Raw genomic sequence first — 18,305 nt, forward strand, 5'->3', positions numbered from 1 at the left:
GTTCTAAAAGCATGTAGGAAGGCTTCATACAGACTCAACATAATTTAATACCCCCTTCTAACTCAAGCCCTGTGGTTCTGATTTTATTAATAGAGCTAATAAGAAGAACATCAAATTAAGAACACATAATTCATCTGAAACTTCAGAGAATTTAAATTGTTATATCAAGAGGGCCTGGACTGGAAAATGAGTCTTTCTTTTTCTTAAAATTATCAGATAGATACTTCAAATAGAAAAAAAAATCCACCCTCTCTACAATTATTAATGCAATTTTACATGCGCGATTCTTTTTTTTTTTTTTGTGAGGCAATTGGGGTCAAGCAACTTGCCCAGAGTTACACAGTTAGTAAGTGTTATGTGTCTGAGGCTAGATTTGAACTCAGATCCAGGGTTGGTGATCTATCCACTGCAGCACCTAGTTTCCCCTACATGTAAAATTCTTAATCCAATTTTGAGAACTGTGTTACATCACCCATTAATTTCCCCCCCCATGAGGATATTATGTCACATTAACATAATGAAAGGATGTTGTAGTATCTATCTCATATAAACTAAACACATATCAATTATAAATCCTCATGGTGTCTATTATTTGTAATTCAAAGGACAATTTATAGTGATTCCTTACTATAGTAGTACCATACTAGTCAAAATTCAGTCAGAAGTCACCAGTAGGGTTTATCTCTTATGTCTTCATTAAAATGAGAAAATTATTGTTCACTTGCATTTATCAATGGAATTTGTTATGTGAGGAAAAGGGAGGGACATGGCAGTATCAATACTGTTCATTAGTTCTGTTTGATTTCAGGTATGAGTCATAGGCAGCCAACTGTATAAGATATCACAGCCAGGCTCAGAATTAACCAGGAGAAAAATGTCTTGTATGGGAAGCTGAGTCATGAGAGTCTTACCTTAGTCTTCTTAAAATCCCCTCCCTCTGCCCCCTATTCCCCAAGGACAGCTGTCCACTAGTAGGAGTTCACAAATGCCAGTCCCACTGAGCTATTGACATTTTTCTTGAATGATGGATTTATGACTTTATGAGAGGTCAGACACATACTTGAAATCAAAACTTAGAAGTATATCAAATTAAAGTCCCACAAGATTCTACCTTAAATAGCAAAACTTCTTTAGTCGTATGTTAGGGCAGGATATAATTATTGTGTTCATGTGACAGTAATTATTAACGGTGTTGGTTCAAATTCATACAGTATTTGTTAACAGGAAGACTTTTCATGCATTCAGTATAGTTATTGGAGGCAAAATTCACCACATGCGCATATGTTCTAAAGCATATCTAAGTAAATATGTGATAGATTTTAATATTTTAATTTTAATAATATTAATTATATAAAATATTAAAAATATATGAAATTATATAAAATAGTTAATGCAGCTTTCCCCTTGGTCTGCCTTGTAGATAAGATAAAGGAAAGGGAATGCTAGATTAAGTTTAAGCCACTTTAGGTGGCCTTCAAAGTACAGCTTGCCAACAGGAGTTTTATATTCCAGAACAAGCTTTAGCCCGCTAAGTAAGTTGAAGGGAGACTTTATAGTGACTGGACTTAGGCATACCTATGAAATCAATGGGTGGATGTTGATAGCAACTACCACAGGAAATGATGAAGAAGCAAGCTGGTTGAATGTTGAATAAGTTGGACAAGCAGCAGAAATACTACATTCTGGAGTTTTATATGAATACAGTAAACACTAGTTTACACACAGTGAATAGTTGGTTCAAAAATCTAACTTTACTACATACTAATACCAAGGCAGCGAGGTGCTCGGTGGATAGAGTCCTGGGCCTGGAGTCAGAAAGAACTGAGTTCAAATCCAGCCTCCAACACTTCCTAGGCCTATGACTCTGAGTGAGTAATTTAACCTTGTTCACCTCAGTTTTCACATCTGTAAAATGAGCTGGAGAAAGAAATGGCAAGTATCTTGCCAAGAAAACTCCAAATGAGGTGATAAAGAGTCAGACGTGACTGAGCAACAAAAATTGCTGGGAGAGGTCCCTATTCTTTAAACTGCAGCATTTCAGAGTTTCACAACATGCTATCAGCAGGACTGTTAAGATCTTCCAACTTAGCACAAATGGAAGGTCCTAAGGAACCTCAAAGACAAAGCTCTCTTAAGAGGATTTTGCTATGCTTTTCTCCTAACAGTAAGCCATTTATCATTTTGATTGTTTACTTAATTTAAAACAAAATATACCTTATTAAATATTAATAGTTTTCCAAACATTTTTGCCACATTCTATAACAGATACATTTATGATCTAACAGCATTTAGATCAAAAGGGGAAGTAACTTGTCTTAACATCTTTTCTCAGATTTTACAAGAGAAAAATTTTGCATACCCAATATCATGTATTTAAAACATAAAGCTTATTACTAGTCAGATGACAATAATTCAATGGAATGCATTTCAAAACTATGGTACAGGGAAAATTATCTATCTTAACTCCTTTGGTATTTTATTAATCACGTCCAAATTCTCTTTCTCTTTCCCTCTTTCCCTTCCATCTCCCCTCATTGAGAAAGCAAGCAATTTGATATAGGTTATACATGTGCAGTCATGTAAAACATATTTCCCTATTAGTCATGTTGTGAAAGAAAACTCAGACCAAAAACACAAAACAAAATGCAAAAAAAAAAATATGCTTCAATCTGCATTAAGACTCCATCAGTTCTTTCTCTGGAGATGGAAAGCACTTTTCATCCTAAGTCCTCAAACCTCTTATTAAATCGTAAGAACTGAAGGCAAAAGACACTTCATTATTACCATTTTCCAAAGACTGTTATCAGATTCATTTTAATAATTCAATAGGGAAGTGACCTCTCTAATAGCACTTTACAATATTTTAGAAAAATTTCATGTAACAGTATGTGTTTAAAAGCATAGTTTCCTAATTAAAATAGAATTTACATTTCTAATCATATGTCTAATATTCTTCCAAATTCCACAATGTTTGTTTGTTTTTTAAACATAATGCCAAACTTTTCAAGTTTTTCTCAAGTAAAATTTTATCTATTCAGTTAGATAAAATCTTAACTTATCGTTCTTAGAAAATCATCCATGTCATTATCTTTAATATGTTGCTTAATCCAAAACTCAATAACAATAGGCAACATTTATACAGTGCTCATTATGCTAAGTATTATAGAATCATTTAAGTCCTCCAAAAACCTTGGGAAATAGGTGCTATTGTTTATTATTATCTTCTTTACATACATATAAAAAAACTAATTAAATTCTCTGATATACCATAATTATAATGTAGTTTCAGAATGAAATTTTGATGAGATCAAACCAAGATTTATAATCTCTAATGATAGTATTTAAGCCTCAATTTTTAAAGTTAATTAATTACTTTTAGTTTTCAACATTCACTTCCTAAGCTTTTGAGTTTTAAATGTTCTCTGCCTCCCTCCCCCCTGCCCTCAAGAAGGCATGCAATCTGATATAGGCTCTACATGCACATTCCTTTTTAAAAATTAATTTTTTTTGATTTATCAAGAATCACTTCCATATGCTTTTGAGTTTAAAATTTTTCTCCCTGTCGCTCCCCACCACCATCCCCAAGATGGCGCACAATCTGATATAGGGTATACATATACATTCCTATTAAACGTATTTTTACTTAGTGATGTTGTAAGGAAGAATTAGAACCAATAGGAGGAACCACCAGAAAGAGGAAATAAAACCTAATAGAAGAAAAAAAATAGCAAATAGTATGCTTCAATCATACTTCAATCTTCATTCAAACTCCATAGTTCTTTCTTTGGATGTGGATAGCATTTTCCATCATTAGGCCTTTGGAGATGTCTTAGATCCTTGTATTGCTGAGAAGGGTTAAGTCTATCAATATTAGTCGTTGTACAACATGGCTGTTATTGTGTACAATGTTCTCCTGGTTCTGCTCACTTCACTCAGTATCAGACCATACAAGTCTTTCCAGGTTTTTCTGAAGTCAGCCTGTGCATCATTTCTTATAGCACAATAGTATTCCATTACATTCATATACCACAACTTGTTCAGCTATTCCCCAATTGATGGGCATCCTCTCAATTTCCAATTCTTTGCCACCACAAAAAGAGCTGCTATAAATATTTGTATACATGTGGGTCTTTTTCCCATTTGTATGATCTCTTTGGCAAAGTCTTCCTCCTTAACTCTCACTGAAAAGAAGTTTTCTGCAGTTGGCAGACCAATTCACAGAAAGAAAAGAGAGAAAACAAAAAATATGGCTTAAATTAGTAAGAGTCAAATGCCTACTAGCCGGTAGAGATGTCTCTGCCTTTCTAGATACTCTTCCAGTTTAGGGACTGTGGGCTAGCCCCTATCTCCCTTAAAGGATCTTCCCATTGGGAAGGATTTAGTTTACCCTTAAATGGGATTTTACCTCCCTTATGCAGGGGATCTTCCCAAGGACTTTTAGGGAAGGGCTTTCTCCACCTGGGCTGTGGAAGTTCCCCATCTGGGAGCTTTAAGAGAGTTTTCCCAGGAATGTAGAGGTTCCCATTTACCTTTTTCAGAAGAATTTGAGCTGAACCCAAGAGGGAGTCCAACCTCTGTTTTCTGGAGAGATGTCCTTGGGGGTTGGAGTCCCTCACTCAAGTCTCATTTGGGGTCAGCAATTGTCACAATAAAAATCTGTGAATAAAGGAAACTGAGGCTCAAACTTCCAAAAGTATAATGATTTATCTGCAAGGTAAGCAGTTGCCAACAAAGTAGGTCTACTGATTCCTCAGTAGTCAGAGACAAAGGAATGATTCACAGAGCTTAGTTTTATAACATAAAAAGAAGAATTGCAAATTACAAACCTTGAGAAACTTGTTTTGAACATATTCCAATTGGACAAGGCAGGTCATTTTACTAGTGTATTTCTTGGGACTTGTTGAAGGCATAATGGGGAGTTTCTAGGATGTGACACTTACTAGATTGATTATTCTATTGGACTAGAATTTGAGTTTATCATCCTATATGTCAAAGGGAGATTGTTTTAGTTAGAAGGTCCTACAGCAGTATCATCTGCAGCTAATTTAAAGGAAATGCAGCTACTGAGAGGGGCAATTAGGTGGTGCCATGAATAGAGTCCTGAACCTGGAGCCAGGAAGACTCGAGTTCAAATCCAGCCTCAGATACTAGCTGTGTGACCCTGGGCAAGTCCCTTAACCCTATTTACCTCAGTTTTCTCTTCTATAAAATGAGCAGAAGGAAATGGCAAACCACTCTAGTAACTTTGCCAAGAAAATCCCAAAAGGGGTCATGAAGAGTCAGATACAACCGGAAACGAGTAAACAACAACAAGCTTCTGAGAGATGGAAAAAAAAAGGAATTTACTGCCAAATAAAAAGGAACTTATCCTTAGGAACTTAACTTTTAACAGAAATCTTCTGATATCAAACTTAATCTAGTGATTATTTTATTTCTGTAGAGATCTACGTCTCTTATCTAAATTCCCACTTAGCCTATCAAAGTAATAATCATACTAGTATATTGATTCCAACAGAATGGAACCAGGTTGTAAAGGGCTTTGGATATTGAACTGGGCTTTGTATCTGATCTTGGAAGCGATAGGGGGCCACTGGTGTTTTTTCGATGGAGGGGGAGGTGACATAGTCAGATCTGTACTTTAAGAGGACATTTTTACAACTGAGTGGAGGTAGAGGAATAGAGAGGGCCTGAGTCAGGGAGAATGGCCAACAGGTTATTGCCACTGTCCAGGCATGAGGTGATCAGTGCCTGCAGTAGGGTAGTAGCACTGTCAGAAGAGAAGAGGGGATGACATGTGAATACCCAAAACAATGACATCACAGATCGTTGAAGTATGGAAGTAATAATTATCATAATTATTCCTAAGAATAACTCCACATCTAGACAGAGCTGGATTCTATAACCGTTCTGTGCACCTATCATCATTTAGAGCTTGTCTTCTCTGTTTTTACTACTGAAACAAAAAGTGATGCATGGAGGTTGGGATCTTTGTGTTTATTGCACAGTAGGGCAATAGATACATTTGCTTCTGTATATTATGTACTCAATCCATTCCACTGATCAATCTATTTCTTATCCGTAGCAAATTATTTTTTAATAATAACTGCTTTGTAGTATAGTTTGAGATCTGGCACTGCTAGACACCCTTCCTTCCCATTTCTTTTCATTATTTCTTAAGATTCTTGACCTTTCCCCCCATTCATATCAATTTCATGATTATTTTTTTTAGTTTTATTAAGTAACACTTTGGTAGTTTGATTGGTATGGAATCAATTAAGTAAAGATGTAATGTTGTTTTTATTATATTGGCTTGTCTTACCCATAAACAACTAATATTTTTCTAATTATTTAGATCTGTATTTCCATTGAATAATTTGATACAGAATTTATCAAACAAGGATATATTGTTATTTTTATCATATTGGTTTGTCTTTTTCATGAACAATTAATAGTTTCCAATTACATAAGCCTGTCTTCATTTCTTTTAACAGTTGTTTATAGTTGTATTTATATAGTTCTTGTTTATATCTTGGAAGGTAGACTCATATGTATTTGATACATTCTGTAGCGATTTAAAATTGAATTTCTCTTTTTATCTCTTCTTGCTGAGTTTTATTGGTACCATATAGAAATGCTGATAATTTTTGTGGATTTATTTTATATCCTGCAACTTTGTAGAATATAAAGTTTTTAATAACAGGAATTAATTCTACAATAAAGTTAATTGTACATTATATAAGTTAATTATATAATAAAGCTGTTAATTATTTCAGTTAATTTTTAGCCAGCTCTTTAGGGTTCTTTATGTATACTATCATATTATCTGCAGAAAGGTAAAATTTTCTGTTTTCTTTACTTAGTAAGAGGAAGGCAGGGACAGGAGGGGATAATTCCCTCCTAGAAACCTTAGCCTCAGGAAGTAGCTCCAAGCTCCATGTGTTAGCAGGATTGACTGCAGCTCCAGGGGTTGGGAACCTGCAGTTTTGAGTCCACATGTGGCCCTCTAGGTCCTCAAGTGTGGACCTTTGACTGAGAATCCAAACTTCACAGAACAAATCCCTTAATAAAAGGATTTGTTCTGTAAAACTTGGACTCAGTCAAAAGGCAGCTCTCAAGGACCTAGAGGGCCACATGTGGTCTCAAAGCTGCAGCGTCCCCAACCCTGGCTAGGCTGTCCTGGGACATAGGTCCCTGTGCATGGGGAAATTCAAGGTCTCTTTCCCTCCACCTGCTCTAGAGGAAAAAACTCTGGCAGGGAGTTTGGGCCAGTCGCTTCTCTTGCCTGAGCCTAAATTTCCCCATCTGTAAAATGAGACGGTTGGATTAGATGGATAGTCTCTGACATTCTTTTTAGCTTTAATATCCTAGGATTCCACCCCTGCTATCCCAGGGGAGCTTCTCATAGGAAAATATATCTGGGGCAGAGGAAGGACTATTCTTCCTTCCTCTCTATTCCTAGCCCAGCCCTTCTGCAAGGTTCAGCTGAGGCAGGGCACACCCCACTAGCACTCATTTCCCTGTGCCCTGTCCTGGGTGAGCTCCAGGGGTCCTCTTCTTGCTTGTCTGACCCCAGACTGACACCTGCTTAGATTCTGAGCAGTTCCTTCATGCATAGGGGGAAGTTTATAGGCTTCAGGACTCCTTTTTCCCCTAGGGGAATGTTCTTTACTGAGGAAGCAGAGAGGAAACCATTAGCCCAAGGTCAGAGGAAAGAGACTGGGATTTTTGTCCAAAAAACTGAAGGGAGAAAGGGGCACTGTGAGGCCCCCACACCTGATTGGCCTCTGGAGAGCCAGAACAAAGAACCTAAGCTGAACTCTGACTTAAACGGGTTCCCAACCCGAAGGAGGAGCAAACACTTGATTGGAGAAGCGAAGGGAGTGGAGGGAGCAGGGACACTGGGCTCAGAGGAAATGGGTGTGAAGGTTATGACAAGGGCCAGAAGCCCTCTGCTTGCAAGCCTTGGCAGTTTCCAGGGTGTGGGCTATTGCTTGGCCAGTTTCCCCACCCAGGCCTGTCTCCTCCACATAGGGAAGCCTCTGGTAGGGTTGGTAGGGTGGAAAAATGGGACACATTTGGCCTGGGAGCATGCTTCCACATAAACGCTAGTGATTGAGCAGGCAGGAAGTTTAGTGGGTCTGTCTTGGAGTAGGGAGAAACAATTCTTAGATAACATCACTTACCTCCTTCTTTTCATCTCTCACACTGTCTTTAAAACTCGTCTTTCTCATCAGATTACTACTTCTGCAAATAACCCCCTTTATCTTTTGCCAAATCCCAGAAGGAGGGAATAGCTGAAAATATTCAGAAAAAGGAGTCTATAAATAACAGAGGGTATCTGATCCCTAGATGGCACTGAACTTGGCTTTGGATCTGTCTGAGAACACCTTACTTTGTACCCTAACTTGGAGGAAAGATTGGGACTGAGTCTTGAGAGAAGAGGATGTTGGGCAATGATTCTAATTGTCTTTACACTGAGAGTGAGACACCAGACTGGACCTTCTCTCGAACATAAAAGTAGCGCATTACTCCTATGGACACATTGTTCTCCCACTTGGTGCAGGAAGACAAAGGGGGCCTTACTAATGTGGGGGGAGAATTGATGAGCATCAGCCCCAGGTAGTGATTTGCAACTGTCAAGATCATGCACATAATTTTGGTGTTCAGGAAGCAATTGCTTCAAACTCTTACCACTTCTGACCTAGGGCAATGTGTTCTTGCAGTTTCTCAACTTGTCATCAAATTGTTTCCAAACTGCTATAAGGGTTTGACATTTATTTTACAATAAATCTTATAATTTTATATGTAAAGTTTTCATGATTATAGGGAGAATAAAATTTTGTGTTTTATAATTATATAATGTAAATTTTAATTTGGGTCTTTTTTGGGCAAAAGTTATCATTGTGGATATTGAAGCACTTAATGAATAAATGTAAAAATGTATTATGAATATATATGCAGTTATCTTGGGGGTTCATAAGACATTTTGCTGTTGAAAGGGAGCAAGTGTTGGGAGCCATTTTTTTTTTACTACTTTATTATTCTCCTTTATGTATTCCATGTTCCAGTAGAACTGTACTACTTGCTATTCCCTTTATATGAGATGTTTCCTACCTGCGTACCTTTCAACAAATTATTTTGCATTTCCTGAATACTCTCCTTACCTATGCCACTTGGAATCCCTAGGCCACTTCAAGACCTCTCAAAAGCCATCCTTTACAGGATATTCTGATATTCTGAGTCGTTAGTGCTCCTTCCTCTTCTGAAATGACTTTTCCCCCCTTGTAATATAGGTTTTTTTTTTTTTACCAGATCTGTAATTTCATTGGCCTAAGAAACTCTTAGTGAATAACTTCCTTTGCTAAAAATCCAGTTTGGAACCCTCCCTGCAGTTTATAGTAATAGAGAGTTGCCTAGTCTACTGAGAGGTTAAGTAACTTGCCCAGGGTTACATGGTCTGTGTGTAACAACAATAAGTATAAGGATACACAGTGGGTAAAGCTTTGGGTCTGGAGTCAGGAGGTTGGGTTTTTTTTTAATTTTTTTTTTTTTTTGCTGGGCAACAGGATTAAGTGATTTGCCCAGGGTCACACAGCTAGTAAATGTTATGTGTCTGAGGCTGGATTTGAACTCACATCCTACTGAATCCAGGGCTGGTGCTCTATCCACTGTGCCATCTAGCTGCCCCTAGGAGGTTGTTATTGTGTAATTTTAGTTATGTCCAACTCTTCATGACCCCATGGCAAAGATGCTGGAGTGGCTTTCCATTTCCTTCTGCAGCTCATTTTACAGATGAGGAACTGAAGTAAACAGGTTTAAGAGGCTTGCCCAGGGTCACACAGCTAACAGCTTTCTGAGACTGGATTTGAACTCATGAAGATGAGTCTTCTTGATTCCAAGTCTAGTGCTCACTGCAGCACCTAGCTGCCCTGGAGTCAGCAGGACTTGAGTTCAAATTTGGCCTCACACACTTACTGACTGTATGATCTTGGGCAAGTCAGTTAACCTCTGCTTTGCTCAGTTTCCTCAACTGTGAAATAGGGATAATAATGGCACTATCTCCCAGGGTTGTTTTGAATATCAAATGAGGTAATAATTTGTAAAGTGCTTATCACAGTGCTTGGCACACAGTAGGCACTATATAAATACTAGAAGAAGCCAATTATGTTCAAATATACACATATATATATATATTATATTTTTATATTAATTTTATATATATTAGAAGATGACATGTTCCAGGTTAAAGAATCCCTGCACTCAGGTGTTGTTGTACCATAAGCCCAAAAGCCTGATCACTTCTGTTCTGTAAAGACCTCTTGATCCTGTTATTCCCTCCTTTCACTACTCCTTCATTACTTAACTTCTAAGAAGGGGAGTTTACATTCATCACTTGAACTTCATCACCAACCTAAATCTTATTTTTATCCTTATTTCTCTCTTGAAAAGATTTCTCAAATTCCCTCAATTTCTATATCCAATGGGCTTTTCTTTATCCTCCTTGAAATTTCTATAAAAGTTGATGCTGATGACCAATGCTATTTCTTTTTATTTCATCTTCCATTTCTTTCCTTGATGTTTGTTTGTCTCTTCTAGTTATCCTCCTATCTCTGTGACTGCTCCATCTCAGTCTCTTACATTCCTTGAACATCCTCCCTCCATTGCCTGGGTGTGGGTGTCTCTGAATGCTCTGTCCTTGGTCCTCTTCTCTGTAGTTTCATCCTGCATGATCTTACCAGCTCTAGTGGCTTCAATGATCATCCCTTTGCAGATAACTCTCATATCTGCATATTTAACTTCAATATATCCCTTGGTCTTCCCATCCACTTTTTGCCTTTTGGATATCTCCACCTGAATGTCCTGCCAGGATCTCAAATGCAACATATCCTCAATTAAATTCGTCCTCTTTGCCCTCAAGCCTGTACCCCTTTCTGACTTTCCTGCTTCCATGCAGCCTAAAAACTTTGGGGTAATTGATTCTTTCCTTTCCCGCATCTCACATCTTTTAGTGGTCAAATATTGTTTGTTTTTATAAATATGTGTCTTACTTATATTACCACCTTAGTTCAAGCCCTCATCACCTTTCCCCTACCACTATTATAAATGCCTCCTAACTATTTTCAGTGACTCTAGTTTTTCTACCTTCAATCCATTCTTCACATAGCTCCAGAGAATCATCCTAAGGCTCAGGTCTGACCATGTTACTCTTCTACTTGAAGTCCTTCTGTGGCTGCCTATTGCCTCTAGATTGTGTAATTAAAGAAAGTATAAAGTTTTGGGTCAGATGACCTGGGTTTGAATACTTGCATGACCTTGGGCAAACTCGGGAATCTCTTTGGATCTTAATTTCTTTATTAAACAAAGAAGGCAAGAAGTAAAGAGGCTAAAATGTTTGAGGTTGGAATTGGTAAAGGGCAATCTTAGAAAGGATTTTCCTCCTGTGACTTTTTTTTTTCTTTCGCAGTGCTTTTTCTTGAATAGTGGGTTACAGAATCAATACACACAAGCATTCATGAGCACCCAGAGAGACACATGGTGAATCGGGATATTTGCTTGGGTCCTATTTTTACTATCATCCTCCTAGCCTCTTTCCCCTCAACCTGAGTATAGGAAGCAGGCATAAAGCTAGGAAGTGCTTTGAGGAGGAAGTCTAGGGGGGAGGGACTTAGTGTCTCTTCCGGCAAATCTAAGATATCAGTTATCAGATAATAGTAAAGTGTAGAGGTTGCCTTCTCACTTTTGCCCTCCCCTGCCTAGTCTTCCTATAGTGTGATATACAGATAGTTCTTGCTTTATGGACTGCAGATCTCTACATAAAGTGATTTTTACATAGTGCAAATTTGCCCTCACCCACTCACTTTACTTAGCCTATGTAACAAAGACATAAAGAAAATAATACTTTTATGTAAGCCATAAAATATACTAAAATGCAGACATATTAGACACTGTACCATAATAACAAAATTATGAAATGAAAAGTAAAGTTAATGATAAAGTATGCATGAGTACTGTACAGTAAAGTTAACATAGGTGTGCGGTCTCTTGCTATTTCCCCACTCACTGCACCTAATCTTTATTTGATTGGCAGCATAATTTTTTTAAATGAAGCTAGCAAGTGAGTGGACAGTGGCTCCTTTTTTTTCCTTTGGATGTCTGAGGACAGCAAGCAATATTATCCTCAACAAATCTTTGAATTTTTAAAAATCTTGAAGTATTTGGATCCATCTTTTCAATACAAGAAAAAAAAATCACTCAAATGATGAAATGTTTCTGCCAGATGTTTTGTTGCGAACCTTTTTGGTTCAACCTCAGGCACAAAGCTTCCCTTTCTTCTTCTGTAATCTTTGTAGCTAGCTGCTCAATCAAATCTTCACTCCACAGTTCTTCTCCAAGAGATTCAATCAGCTCCTCTGTGTCATTCTTATCTACTTCTAGCTCCAATTCTTGTGCTAATTTTGTAATCTTGTTACCTTCTTGCAATATTTTGTCTTTGTCCAATTCATGAAAATTGGGAATGAACTGCAGGTATACCCCTTCCCGCCCCCCCAAACTCTCTTAGTTTCTGTTACATCTTCCCATGCCTTAGCAATATTCTGGATTGTATGGTAAATATTGTAGGACTTCCAGAAATCTCTCAATGTCAAGTCCTTATTTGCATTCAAAGCTGTAATTGCCTGAGCAAATGTAGTGTGTAAATAATACGCTTGAAATTTGCAATCACTCCCTGATCCATAGGTTGTAATAATAAGGTAGTGTTAAGGGAAGGTAGACCACTTTTACATTTTCATTAAAATCATCTAGATGGGGAGGGTGGCCTGGGGCATTATCCAAAGTAAGTAGAATCTTGAAAGGAATGCTATTATCATTACAAAAATTATTCCAAGATGATAAGGGTTATCCACGTCCTAGGGTTAACAAAATAATATACAAGTAGTGTTGCCTTGCTGATTCCTTTCAATGCTCTGGAATTTTCTGAGTGGTGTACAAGAACAGGTTTTAGTTTATAAGTCCCAAATGCATTCCCTCCAAGCTGAAGAGTAACTCTTTCCAAATTTTATGCCCCAGCATGTTTTTTTCCTCCACCAAGATGTAGGTTTGAGATGGCATTCTTTGATACAGTAGGCCATTTTCTAAGATCTCCTCCAGCAAGGAGCACCTTCATCTACTATTTTTTTCCAGGAACTCTGGGAACTTTTTTACTGCTTCAGTATCTATACTGGCAGCCTCTCCTGACACTTGCACATTATGAAATCCTGCACAATTTTTAAATTGTGCAAACCAACCACTAGTTGCTGCAATGAACTGTGTTCCTTCATGGTACTTTACCTTTAATCTTCCAAGAGGCTTCAAGCCTTGGCTTTTGAATTGTTATCAAACTTAAAGGAATATTCTTCTGAATCTGGTCTTCTAGCCACATAGTAAATAGTTTCTCAAACTCTAGAATGGTACCTTCTCTCTGTTTTGACAGAGAAGTTGATTTCCTGCAAGCACTACCTATTGCAAACTTCTTTATCCGGGCAGCATCCTTCACTATGGTGTTCACAATTGACACTGCAAGACTAAATTTATGTGCTATTGCAATAATTTTTATCCTTCTTCATATTTTCTAATTATTTTCATTTCTAGGTTTATTGGCTTGCACTCCCAAGATGGTTCACTTTTCCCTTCAAGAGCACATTTGCCCCCAGGCAATGGTAGAAAATACAAGGATCACTATTGAACACAAGGAGAGGCACAGAATCACTCACTGTTTACAGACCGACAGGAACCAACTTAGAGATGCTTCTCAGCTTCCTACCACTGTTTACACTGTCTGCATCATTTAGCATCTTGTCATACAGTGACTGCTTTGCATGAGGAATTTTCATAATTTGTTTTGGAATGCGTATTTCTTTCAGAAATAAAGTTGATTTTGCATGTGAATTTACAAGAAGTGAACACTATCTATATGTGATTCAGCTCCCTGGTGAAACCCCTAGGAGGTGCAGGAGACCACAGTATAAGCTCACTTTTTTTTTTTCAAATCCAGGGCAGTAGTTTGCTGGATTCAATTTATAATGCTGACTATTTGTGAAAGATAATAAATTCAGAGCCCCCAAGCTAGAGAAAAGGACTTTTCTCTCTCTGACTGTTGAACAGAGGCTGGCTCTTTTATACTAGCTAGCCCCAGCATTTCTCATCAACACTTCTCCCACACTGTTTTCACATACAAACATATCATTAAACATTTCAGATTCAAATATATGGTTTTATGTGAGGTGGGGGAGATCAAATAAAGAAAAACATCAAAGATTGAAACATCCAGGAAACCCAATAAAAAGGATACCAGGAAGTCTAACCAAGGCAGAGTAGAGAGAACAAGGAAGGTGAAGGGAAAGGAAAACATTTTCAGCAGTCATAAAGAGATGATAACTCCAGGTTCAGTCTTAATACTTTTGTTGTGTTTCCTACAAAGTGGAGGCATATAGCCTTCTACATGTAAAGAGGGGTGTCCCCTACTTGTAGCATGGGAGTGTGTGTCATTATGTGGCTCAAAAGGAGGCAAAAATAGACATCTCTAGCCTGTTTTTCTCCCACCCTTCTCCAAGGAAGACTTTAATTCATTCCAGGAGAGGAAGCAAAAGTTTGGAGTCAGAAGTTTGGCCACTCTGCTCCCCACAGAGGGAGGGTGTACCAGTCTAGAATTATATCTATCTGCTGCATTAAATATTGTTCATCCAGGGGATGTGACTTTAAGGTTCAATCTGACTTCTGATCACTGTTTCATTATTTGGTGAGACAGGACCCTAAGCTCCATATCTCTGACTTGATTTCCTTCCCACCAAATACCATTTTCATAATGAACACACATAGGAGGTAGCCAAGAAACCCCTTTATCCAAGATGATAGCAAAAACAGAAATCAGAGGAAGTATACATAGAAGAATATATATCAGACGATACATATTGAAGGAACTCTTCCATTAGAGTGAGGTGACTTGGCTCAACCAAGAGAGAAAATCCTCTTCTCACCCAAAGAGAAACTCCCTGAAATCTGTCGAGTATCAAGCTGGACATAGGGGACTGCCAGCTACTCTCATGTTGATGTCTTCCAAGAGTCTTTTCTTTCAGCTACCTGAAGTGGGTTAGCATCATTCATCTTCTCTTTCAAAGCTGGAAGCCAGAAGAGACTGACCCAAAGCCTGAAGAACTGAAGACATTCAAAGAGACCTGAAGATAAGTCCAAAGAAACAGAGGAGAGTAGATCTCTCTTCTTTTCTGCTCATCCCCACCCTTAAAATGTCTCATTAATGAAGTAGTGTCTCAATAAATATGTCAATTTGTTGATCCACTCTCTAGCCTCTGAAGCCAATTTTCTATCCACTACACTGTACTTCCTCTTGACTTTTTCTTTTTATGCTTTTAAGGTATAATTTCAGATTCTTTTCCAGAACAGTTGATTCAAGTCACAGCTCCACCAACAATGTACTCCTCTCTTCCTACACTCCCTCTCCCAATATCTATAATCTTTTACCTTTTGTTATCTTTGCTAATTTGATCAATTTGATGATTGTGAGGTAAAACTACAGGGTCATTTTAATTTGCACTTATCTTATTATTGATGAGTTTGGAGCCTTCTTTCATATGACTGTTGATAGCTTGAATTTCTTCCTTTTTGAAAACTATCTGTTCATATCTTTTTATGGCCTGTCTATCAGGGAATGACTTGTTCTTAGGCTTTTTTCCCCCAATTTTCTTGCATCCTTTATATTAGACCTTTGTCAGAGATATCTGCTTTGAATATTTCCCCTAATTAAAAGCTTTTCTCTTTCTAGCTGCATTTATTTTGTTCACAGTTGCTTTTTGTCAGTCACAGTCATTACAACTACTATACTATGTGTGGGTGTTTGTGTGTGTGAATGGGGAGGTGCATGAAAGTTTTTGATGTTTAAAAATCTTGACAGTGATTGTTCTAGACCAACAACTTCTGTTTGTTAGATTACTATATTGAACCTGTATAGTCTGGAGTATGGGAGCCAAGAACAGAGAAGAGATAGATACCCCATCAGGGTAGCTAGGTGGTACAGTGGATAAAGTGCCAGGCCTGACATAAAAAAGACTCATCTTTGTTCAAATCTGACTTCAGACACTCATTAGCTGTGTGACTCTGAGCAAATCACTTGATCCTATCTGCCTCAGTTCCTCATCTGTAAAATGGGGTAGAGAAGGAAATGGCAAACTGCTCCAGTATATTTGCCAAGAAAACTCCAAATAGGGTCATGAAGAGTCAGACATGACTGAAACGACTGAGCAACAGTAACAGATATCTAGTCACAGTGACTAAGTTAGAAGAATAGGGAGAGATAATTAGGGATCATAGACTACCAATCTCTGAGCCCAAGAAGCTAAATTGGCCAGGAAAGTCTGAGATGCTCTGTGTGGAATTGGGTTCTATCCATCAGTGAACATCTAGAAAATAGTGAAAGATAAAAACTCTGAAATCAAAGTGTAGATGTCTTGTGGGGAGGGAAAATCCAGGAAGCTGGAATTGGGATGGATCCTTTGCATAAAGGTAATAAGTGCTAGCCTAACGTTTAGGTCAGGGAGTTTAGGAAAGCTTAGAGGGATTTTTAATAGGCACGGATGTGAGGAGTGGGATTTCACATCAATGAAAGTATGAACTTCCTAATGACAAAAGCTGCCTGAAAATGGAATGAGTAATGAAATCTCCATTACTCAATGTATTCAATTAATAAGTAGACAGAAACTTGTCGGGAATGTTGCAAATATTCTTTCCTTCAGAAAGGAGATAGATGAGATGATCTCTGAGGTTCTTCCTCCTAGATGTACAGAGCTATGATTTTGTGATTTATGGGTCATATTAGGTCAGCATGCACTCAAAACTACAATCTCAAGTCCTCATGAATGTAATTTTTGCCATACCAATAAGAGGACACATGAACTCAAAGTAAAAAAGCATTTATTTAATTAAACAACACAGAAAAGAATGACTTGGAAAGTCCTCTATACATATAGGGAAGGGTACACTCTCCCACAGATTACTATAATACCAGTGGAGAACCAACTTAAGGAGCTTGTGGGGAGAATGGACACACCTGGGGACCACAAAAGATCATGGTGACACTATGGAGAAAGCAACATGCATAGCTATAGTCATTCTTACTCTTGGGGTGGCCTCCTTGATGTCATTCTTGTCTGCCTCTGGTGCTTCTCGTAGCTGCGTCCCCTTCATAGAATCACTGATGTCCCTCAGCTGGCCCAGTAATAACGTCATCAAGCTGTGAGCTGCTGTGCTCTGCTAGGTCATTCTTACATTTGTTGTCTGGTTTTCCACGTCCAAGCTGCTCTCTGCTTCCATCTGCTGTGCTTCTTTGGAATTTCAACTACTCTATGTCTTTCTAACCCCTTAGGGGAAGAGTTTTCAAGTCATTTTCAATCTTGGCAAGATCTCCCTTTTTTGGTAACTTAAAGTATCAAACTTCAACTGGCCTGACAGTCAGAAAAAGTCATAAGGCTTAAGTTCAATCTGTCTTTGGAACTCCTTTGACTCTATCTAAGCTGCCCCTCTAAGAGTTTAGTCCCTTTTATTTTGAGAAAATTATTTTTAGCTTTTTCCATGTTTGTGATGCTCACCATAGTCCATGCAAATCACTGTCCTGGGAGCTTCTGTTAACAAGACAGAATCCCATCAGCATTAAGAAAAGAAAGAAAACATCTGTTCTTATATTTAAAAAAAGATGGATTGGAATATTAATAATAATAGCTAACATTTGTATAGAGCTTAAAAGTTTGTAAATGTTTTACAAATTTCTAATTTAGCCCTCACAACAATCCTGTGAGAAAGAGGCTATAATCATTCGCATTTTGTAGAAAAGGAAACTGTGACCCAGAGAAGTTAATGGATTTGCCCAGCCTCATACAGCTAGTAAGTGTCTGACTCAGGATTCAAACTCAGGTCTTCCCAATTCCAAGCCTAACACTTGAGCTACCACACCACCTAGCTGTCCCAGCATCATAAAAGAAAAAGAAAAAATATGAAGAATGAAAAGAAATGTAAAAGACATATGAAGACCAACAGAAGCAGAGCAGTGTATTGAATGGAATTATATTACCATATAATATAATTTTAGAGCTGAAAGAGTTATCAGAGCTATCTAATCCAACCCAACTTCTTCAAACATGAAGTCCCTTTTTAAATTTCAAAAAGTTTTGCAGAGCCTCACCCAATAGAATTAGTACTACTACTGTTCATTGATTTGCGAAATTACATGATGGCATAAGATTAGTATTCTTTTAAATGAATTA

General features: G+C 37.8%; 1 long non-coding RNA gene across 1 annotated transcript in view; it reads left to right on the forward strand.

Moving 5' to 3' along the window:
• LOC110217290 (uncharacterized) overlaps nucleotides 1–15,330 on the forward strand; it is a 59,433-nt gene extending 44,103 nt beyond the window's left edge. The window contains exon 2 of the long non-coding RNA XR_002327014.2: nucleotides 13,627–15,330. This is a non-coding gene — a long non-coding RNA (uncharacterized LOC110217290). The remainder of the gene's footprint in view (nucleotides 1–13,626) is intronic.
• Nucleotides 15,331–18,305: the final 2,975 nt, after the last annotated feature.

The sequence above is a fragment of the Phascolarctos cinereus genome, unplaced genomic scaffold (assembly GCF_003287225.1).
Source record: "Phascolarctos cinereus isolate Bilbo 61053 unplaced genomic scaffold, phaCin_HiC Scaffold_5;HRSCAF=322, whole genome shotgun sequence".
NCBI classification, from domain to species: domain Eukaryota; kingdom Metazoa; phylum Chordata; class Mammalia; order Diprotodontia; family Phascolarctidae; genus Phascolarctos; species Phascolarctos cinereus.